The following is a 7,918-nucleotide window of genomic DNA, read 5'->3' as shown; positions in this document are numbered from 1 at the left end:
GATGTCTTACACAAGATTTTCTTCTAGAAGACCTAGGCGTGTAAGGCCTTTCCTCCAACCTTGATCTTGCTCTTTCTCAAGACAACTTTTTACCTACCTCTATGCATGTATGACATATGGCAAAAAGCAACCTTCATTTCTCCTTTGTTGTCGTCCATGGCCTCTTGGCCTTTCCTAGGTTCTACTTTTCCATAACCTAATCATTTCCTCCTACAATCTCTCTCCCATAGTGACATGTGTCAAAAAGCTTTCTCCCACAGGCAAAGATCTTCTTCATGCATGCATGACACATGGCAAAAAGTGATAGATCTTCCTATGGTAGGCATGTAAGCCAAACCCTAGCTTCTTCTCACCTCTCTTCCCTTATTTCCATCTAGATTCATCAAGTACTATACATATCTTAATTGGATGACAAGTAGCAAACATAAATCTTTAAGTTGAGTGTGAGCCCTAATTCCATTGGACTTCAAAACCCTAATTTCCTACAAGGGCCAAAACTCTCATGGGCTTATATAAAATAAAATAAAAAAAAATTACAAAAAAGCCTAGAAAGTCTTGGTCGTCACAAAATGAACATGTCATAAGCCAATATCTTGTGTTGATCATCTTAGCATTCGGTTCCACTATGCATGGGACTAACACAAAGTGAACATACTTCATCTTGAACTTGATTGACAAAATTCATGGTTCCAGCTAGAGTTAAAGCTTCTACCTTACGAGTGAGATTGTCTAATATGACTTTAATATCATGATATTCTCTTATTTCATATAAACCTCCTTTCTTGACTTTATGGGAGTGATCTCTCTCTATGCTTAGAAGAGTCTCAAGAAATTTATATGCATCATCATCCATTAAACTCAAAAATCCACCACCATCCATTGATTCAATCATGTTACAGTTTTAAGTTAAACCATTATAAATAATATTGCACCAGTCTCCATATCTCAAAACCATAGTGGAGACACTTTACAATCAAGCCCTTGAATCTTTCCAAACTTTCATAAAATTTCTCATTATCCTCCTGATAAAAATCGAGAATCTCTCGCCTGACAACATTGGTTTTTGTAACAAGATTTTAGAGAGAAATTTTGTAACTAGAATATCACAAGAAGTGATAGATCTAGATGGCAGAGTTAAGCCATGTCTCTGCCTTATTCTTCAAAGAAAAAGGAAACATGCATTGGCAAACTGAGTCATCAGTAAAGTTTTGCAACCTAAATATAGCACAAATTTGAAGAGAAAGTCTTTTACATGCATGTAAGGATCTTCTCTTTCAAAGCCATGAAAGGTAGGAAGTAGTTGAATTATTTGTGGCTTTAATTCAAAGTGTACTGCAGTAGTTGCAGGCAACACTATAGAAGATGGAGGGTTTGTGGTAATGGGTGGAAACAACTCATTAAGAGTTTTTACATCCTCAAAGTTTTCCCCCATTGTAGACAGGGAATCAAAATCTAGACTAACAAGACGATGTGTATAATCACGTACCCACATTTTCAATGATTAGAAAGAATATAAAACTTGTTGTTTGTTTTAGCCCTAAGTCGATCACGATTTATCATTTTTCATTGTAGTAAGATCCCGGTACCATCAGTCGTATCAGAGCATGACTACGACTAAGGAACCTCTTGAAAGCTTGGAATACAGTTTGCATGAGGTATGGGAAGGGGCCAAAGATACCAATTCACGACTTCAAGCAATGGAAGAAAGTTTGAAGGCAATCAAAGAGTTTTTGAAGGCATCACAAGAGCAACCTTTCCATCGGGGTCACGCTCACGGATTTTGCACCAAGGAGAAGGAGGACACCAACAATTCAATCCACAACAATTTAAAATGGACTTTCCACATTACTCTGCCGAAATCCAACGACGTGGGTAAATCGAGTGGTGTAGTTGTTTGATTTCCAAGTCATTGTAGAGGATCATAAGGTGCGATTAGCCTATTTCCACTTAGAACGTGAGTGAATGTATAGTGACACTGGGTTCAATGAGTCTACATGGAGAAAGAAAAGTTCATCACCTACGATGATTTTGTGGAGGAAATATTTGTGTGGTTTGGACCAACTGAGTATGAGGACTTTGATGAAACAATATCTCAGATTCGTCAAACTGGGTCTCTCAGTGATTATCAGCCTGAGTTGAACGCCTAGCAAGCGGAATGGTTGGTTGGCCTCAAAAGGCACTGATTGGCACATTTTTGGGAGGATTGAAGGACGAAATCACTACAGACGTCTGGATGTTCAAGCCAAAAACATTGCATGAGACCATTGAATTGGCAAGAATGAGGGACGGTTGGTTGAGTATGCAAAGGGAAAATACAGATCAAGAATGGAGTCGAACACCGATGCAAGTAACAGGGGCTCTTTAAGTGGTCACTACGCCTCCTACAGCATGTAACAAAAGCACTCTGGAGTTCAAAAGATTAAGCTGGGAAGAAATGTAGAAGAATATGATTGTTCATCTAAGCTGGGTTTTTTTTCGACCCAGTCCGAAACCCGGGAAACCATATTCTAGTTTCGAGTTCTGGCTCGAAACAAATCCGGGCCGAAACCCGAATTGCAAAATCAGGATACACCTGGTCCAGGTACTGGGTTTTAAACCCGGAACCCGGATTTACAACCCAGCACCTGGGTTTTAAATCTAAAAACTGCGAATTACAGGTACGGTAAAACAAAAAAGCTTACCCATTCTGTTGACCCATTATAGGTACAGTAAATTTAGGATATTTTATATATATATATCTTTAACGATAGAATAGTATTTTCATGCTTTTAGCCAGTTGTATATCTCTCTCTCTATCTCTTCGAAAGACTTTTTTGTACTATGAAAGTTGTTCATGTAAAAGCTGACAGTGACTACCCTTGATGTGAGAAAGTGTTTTCTTCCCATGCCTCATGTGTAATCTCATGCTCACATACAAAGTAAAAGTTGACTACCCTTGATGTGAGAAAGCTTCAGCACTACCATCAGTGTATAGTCAAATCATAAGGAAAAGAAAACCAACGGCTCCCCACTGTCCCCTGTCCCCAAAACCACTAGCAATCATATGCCATTTTCCTCATATCCTTCTCAGATTAGTTTTATTTGCTACACGAAGTTTGCAATTCGTTTCTTTCTAATTTCAAGTGCAAATAACAGTCTCGTGAAGAGTTGAAGATGTAAAAACCTGCCTAATTAACCTTGATTAACTCTTAAGTACTCTTGATTAGGCTCTTAATTATGGGTTAATTACTTACATTAAGGTTGATAGTGAGATTAACATTAATGTTGGTACTTAGTGTTAATGAGCTAAAGATTAGAAAGGCAAGATCATTAGTAATTTTGGTGAGGCCTTTTAGGACCCTAGTGTATTCATGGACCTAGCCCAAGAAAACCTTGAACCAAGCCCTTAGGGAATCAAAACTAGTTTTGGCCCAAATATAAGGAAGGTATAGGGTCTTTGGGCCAAGATTGGTATAGAATGGACCCATGGCCCAGTTAGGCCAAGTCAAATCTTGTCAAGCCCAATTTAGTGGACCTTGAGGTTCCTTTTTTAACCCTACTAACTTAGAAAATGAGGCCCCCTCATTCAAAGCCCAAGAAGTCCTTAAGCCATGAACCCACACACTTGGTCATTTTCAAGCCCACAAGGCCCGAAGTCATGTTTGGGTTTATTTCACCATTCAAAGCCAAAAACCCAATACACCATATTATTGGTTTCCTTAATCCCAAATCATACTCAAACTACCCAAATTAAGTTTTGAAAATTGGCTAAGACCATTAACCATCATGCTTGAGATTAGTGCACTTTAAGCCATGCTTTGAAGCTTAATTGAGTTTAATCTTTTCTTAAACCTTTTAATTCCAATTTTATTGAATTAATACTCCATTAAACCATGATTATACCATGTTAATACCCTAACTAAATCATCCCACATGTCATTAAGAAAAATGACATAATAAGCCCAAACCTTGCACCAATTGATTTTGTGCAATCTCCTTTGTAATGTTTGGATTGTTTTGCCCTAGGACCCAACATTTTTGTGGTTTTTTCTCAAGGTTAATATGGTCATTAAACACCTCATGAGACACTCCCAAACTCAGCTTGAGCCTTTGATGGGAACCAAAGTGGGCTTTGACTTAAAGATCCTTTACATGTTCTAGATGGGCTAACTACAAGATCAAGAGCTAAGAAGATCAAGGAAGCAATGCAAGGATTGATGCAATCCACTTAGGACAAGTTTAGCAAGAGCCAAATATTCAAAATGGACTTGAAAGAATGAGATCCAGTGATCATCCACGTGATACAAGCTATGAAATAGTGCAACATAAATTAGAGCCTGTTATTATGATTATGTGATTGAAAGCCATGAACTTGTTTATTTCATTAAAGGAGCTTATTTTATTAGTTATAAGAATTAATCTAGAATAATTGGGTTTGACGATGTTTGGCCCACATATGTCTTATTTCTTATGAACTAGGATTTTGTAGGAAGGCCTTGTATTTTGGCCAAGGGCGTATTTGAAAAGTTACTTTTTAGGAACTACGGTTTAAAGAGGTACTGTAGCGAGTTACTGTAGCACCGATACTGTAGCCACAGTACTATTCATCCAGGGGTAGTTTTGGAAGAAAGTGCTTTATTTTGGTTAGGGTTTTAAATAGGTTTAGGTTTAAATGCTCTATGTTGCCTCATGTTAAGAAGTTTATGAAATTTGATGAATTTATTCATTGTGAGTTGAGTTTTATCTCCTCTTGTTCTTGATTGAACTTTTGAACTTATCAAAGGTAAATCACAACCTTTGTGGCGTTTCTCCTTATAATCTGGGTTCTTGAGACAGGTTCTTCAACGGGCCTAAATTTTAATATAATCTTGGTTCTTGAAACGAGTTCTCGTCAGGTCTAGATTCTCCATCCATTGACTTGATTTTAGCTTTCTTGGGAAGTTTCTAAATTGATTGTGGGTTCAAGGGATTCCATTCTTACGGGTTCATATCATTTTTCATTCATTGATGTTTTGCATGAACGTTTGTGAGAGTATTGTAATGACTCTGCTTCTTGTGTTTGTAAAATAGCTGGGTGAAAATGTATATGGTGGTAGATATGTGATGAATTGTATGACGCACAGAAACGGTTTGTAAAAATGGCAGAGCCAATTGATTGCATAAAAGATAAAAGATAGAGGGCTCGTTCGAGGGATCCCTTGACCTTCCAATGTTCCAGTACAAATTTCAGTATGAATGTTCAGATGCCTTTTCCTTCCTTCCGTCCCACTACATATCCACGCAGGGATGAAAACTAAACTAATTAAAAGATGACAAAATAACAGACTCTGACTTAAAATAACAACCCAGAAAATGAAAGTTCTAGAAATAAGCAGTAGCTTGAAATGGTGAGTTGTAGTTCACTCCACTTGATGAAACGGTGTGCTCCATCCTCAGCAAAACGGTGCGTTCCTTCATGACCCACTCTTAAACGGTGCATTCCCAGTTGAGTTAAACACTTCACACTTCAGTTGTGGCTTCAACTTCATCACTTCATCTCTCAACAAGGAACCCTAACCTCCATGCCGTGCTTATCTCCCTCTCCCTTAGTGAGGTCATGACAAGTATCATTTGCCATTCAATGATGTGTTTCATGAACGTTTGTAGAAGTATCATTTGTCATACATTGACTTGTTGCATGAACCTTTGCGAGAGTATCTTTCGCCTTTTATTGAGTTTGCATATAAATGGAGTGGTCATTTTGGTGTGAGGAAGACTTTAGTTGTGTTTCATGAACATTCGTGGGAGTATTGTTTGCTATTCGTTGAGTTTACATATAATTGGAGTGTTCATGCTACTATTAAATTTTCTTTTGAAATTGTTTATGGACTTAATCCATTTACTCCTTTATATTTAATGCCTTTTTTACCTGTTGATGACAGGAGAGTAGCTTGGATGGATTTTTTCAAATTCTTGAACAAATTAATGATAATGCATATCAAATGGATTTTCCTGGTAAGTATTATGTTTCTGCTATTTTCAATGTTACTAACATTTTTCTCTTTGATCTAGGTAGAGATTCGAGATTGAATCCTTTTGAGGAGAGGGGGAATGATGGGAACCAAAGTGGGTTTTGACTTAAAGATCATTTGCATGTTCCAGATGGGCTAATTACAAGATCAAGGAAGCAATGCAAGGATTGATGCAATCCACTTGGGACAAGTTTAGCAAGAGCCAAATATTCAAAATGGACTTGAAAGAAAGAGATCCAGTGATCATCCACGTGATACAAGCTATGAAATAGTGCAACATAAATTAGAGCCTATTATTATGATTATGTGATTGAAAGCTATGAACTTGTTTTTTTCATTAAAGGAGCTTATTTTATTAGTTATAAGAATTAATCTAGAATAATTGGGTTTGAGGATGCTTGGCCCACATATATCTTATTTCTTATGAACTAGGGTTTTTTGGGAAGGCCTTGTATTTTGGCTAAGGGCGTACTTGGAAAGTTACTTTTTAAGAACTAGGGTTTAAAGAGGTACTGTAGCGAGTTACTATAGCACCGGTACTGTAGCCGTAGCACTATTCATCTAGGGGTAGTTTTGGAAGAAAGGGCTTTATTTTGGCTAGGGTTTTAATTAGGTTTAGGTTTAAATACTCTATGTTGCCTCATGTTAAGAAGTTTATGAAATTTGATGAATTTATTCATTGTGAGTTGAGTTTTATCTCTTCTTGTTATTGATTGAACTTTTGAATTTATCAAAGGTAAATCACAACTTTTGTGGCGTTTCTCCTTGTAATCTGGGTTCTTGAGACGGGTTCTTCAACGGGTCTAGATTTTAATATAATCTTTGCTCTTGAAACGAGTTCTCGTCGGGTCTAAATTCTCCATCCATTAACTTGATTTTGGCTTTCTTGGAGAGTTTTCAAATTGATTGTGGGTTCAAGGGATTCCATTCCTACAGGTTCATATCAGCTTTGGAAAAAATTGGTTGCATCAACCAACTCAAAGAGCCAAACCAAGTGCACCTTGGTTTAGTTCGTGTTGTAACCGATTGAATTGATTTTGAATCAGCCTCCTACCATGGTTTGCACCACCAGTCCCGTGGCACCTCCATCACCACTCAATCCTCAAGAGGTCCCATGACCATCATGAAGGATTTTGACTCAGTTTTGCTGCCCAAAACATCCAAAAACCAAACGAATTTCCTGCCACCTCAAAACCACCTTCATCCGCCAGTTTCCAAGGGTGGTTTGTGGATGTTTCTGCCACCCAAATGATGCCCGACGACCAGGCAAGCCACATCAACTGTGGAGAGAGAATCATGGTGGTTTTAGGCCACTATTCCCCTTGCACAGGATGACCTAAGCCTATGTAAGCAAGTCTAGGAATTTTCCAGATTTGAGCACCTCTCACTTCACCCAATCACCAAGCACCCAAGCCAGCGCCCCTCACCCCTTAGCCACCTATAAATACTTCTCTCACTTTCTCATTTCATCCACACCACAGCTCCAAGCATCCTCTTGAGCCTTGAGAGCATTTCTCCCTCTTAGAGATCAAAAGAGTGCAACCGAGTGAGGTTTTGGTGAGTTCTTGAGTGTTCTTGTGTAAGGTAGTCTTGAATGCTTGGAAGGACATGAAATTTGTCAGTTTTCTTGCTTTTGATCTTAGCTAACATGTCAAGATTTGTTTCTAAGTGTTGGTATGAAATTTGGTTGAGTTTTAAGAAGGTTATCACACTTACATCAAAACCGGGTCAATTAAGAGATAATTTGAATGATTTAATGATTTTAATTGGAAATTTAGCTATGGTGTGTCCTAAGCATGATTTGATATGATTTATCATTGTCTTAACATGATTATGTAAGGTTTAATTTGTGGTTAGAAGCATGCCATGATAGGTTTTGAATATATCTTGTTTTGATTATCAAGCATGTATCGGTTTTAAGCATATTG

The 7,918-nt window shown here is 37.8% G+C and overlaps 1 non-coding gene across 1 annotated transcript; it reads left to right on the top strand.

The window, feature by feature from the left end:
- Positions 1–948: 948 nt before the first annotated feature.
- LOC121268738 lies at positions 949–1,055 on the top strand. Its single transcript, XR_005941248.1, has one exon. It is a non-coding gene; the product is annotated as a small nucleolar RNA R71 (small nucleolar RNA).
- The last annotated feature ends 6,863 nt before the right edge of the window (positions 1,056–7,918 follow it).

This window comes from Juglans microcarpa x Juglans regia, chromosome 5S (assembly GCF_004785595.1).
Source record: "Juglans microcarpa x Juglans regia isolate MS1-56 chromosome 5S, Jm3101_v1.0, whole genome shotgun sequence".
Taxonomy (NCBI): Eukaryota; Viridiplantae; Streptophyta; class Magnoliopsida; order Fagales; family Juglandaceae; genus Juglans; species Juglans microcarpa x Juglans regia.
The sequence above is the reverse complement of the archived record's forward strand: the minus strand, read 5'-3'. Positions and strand labels throughout refer to the sequence as shown.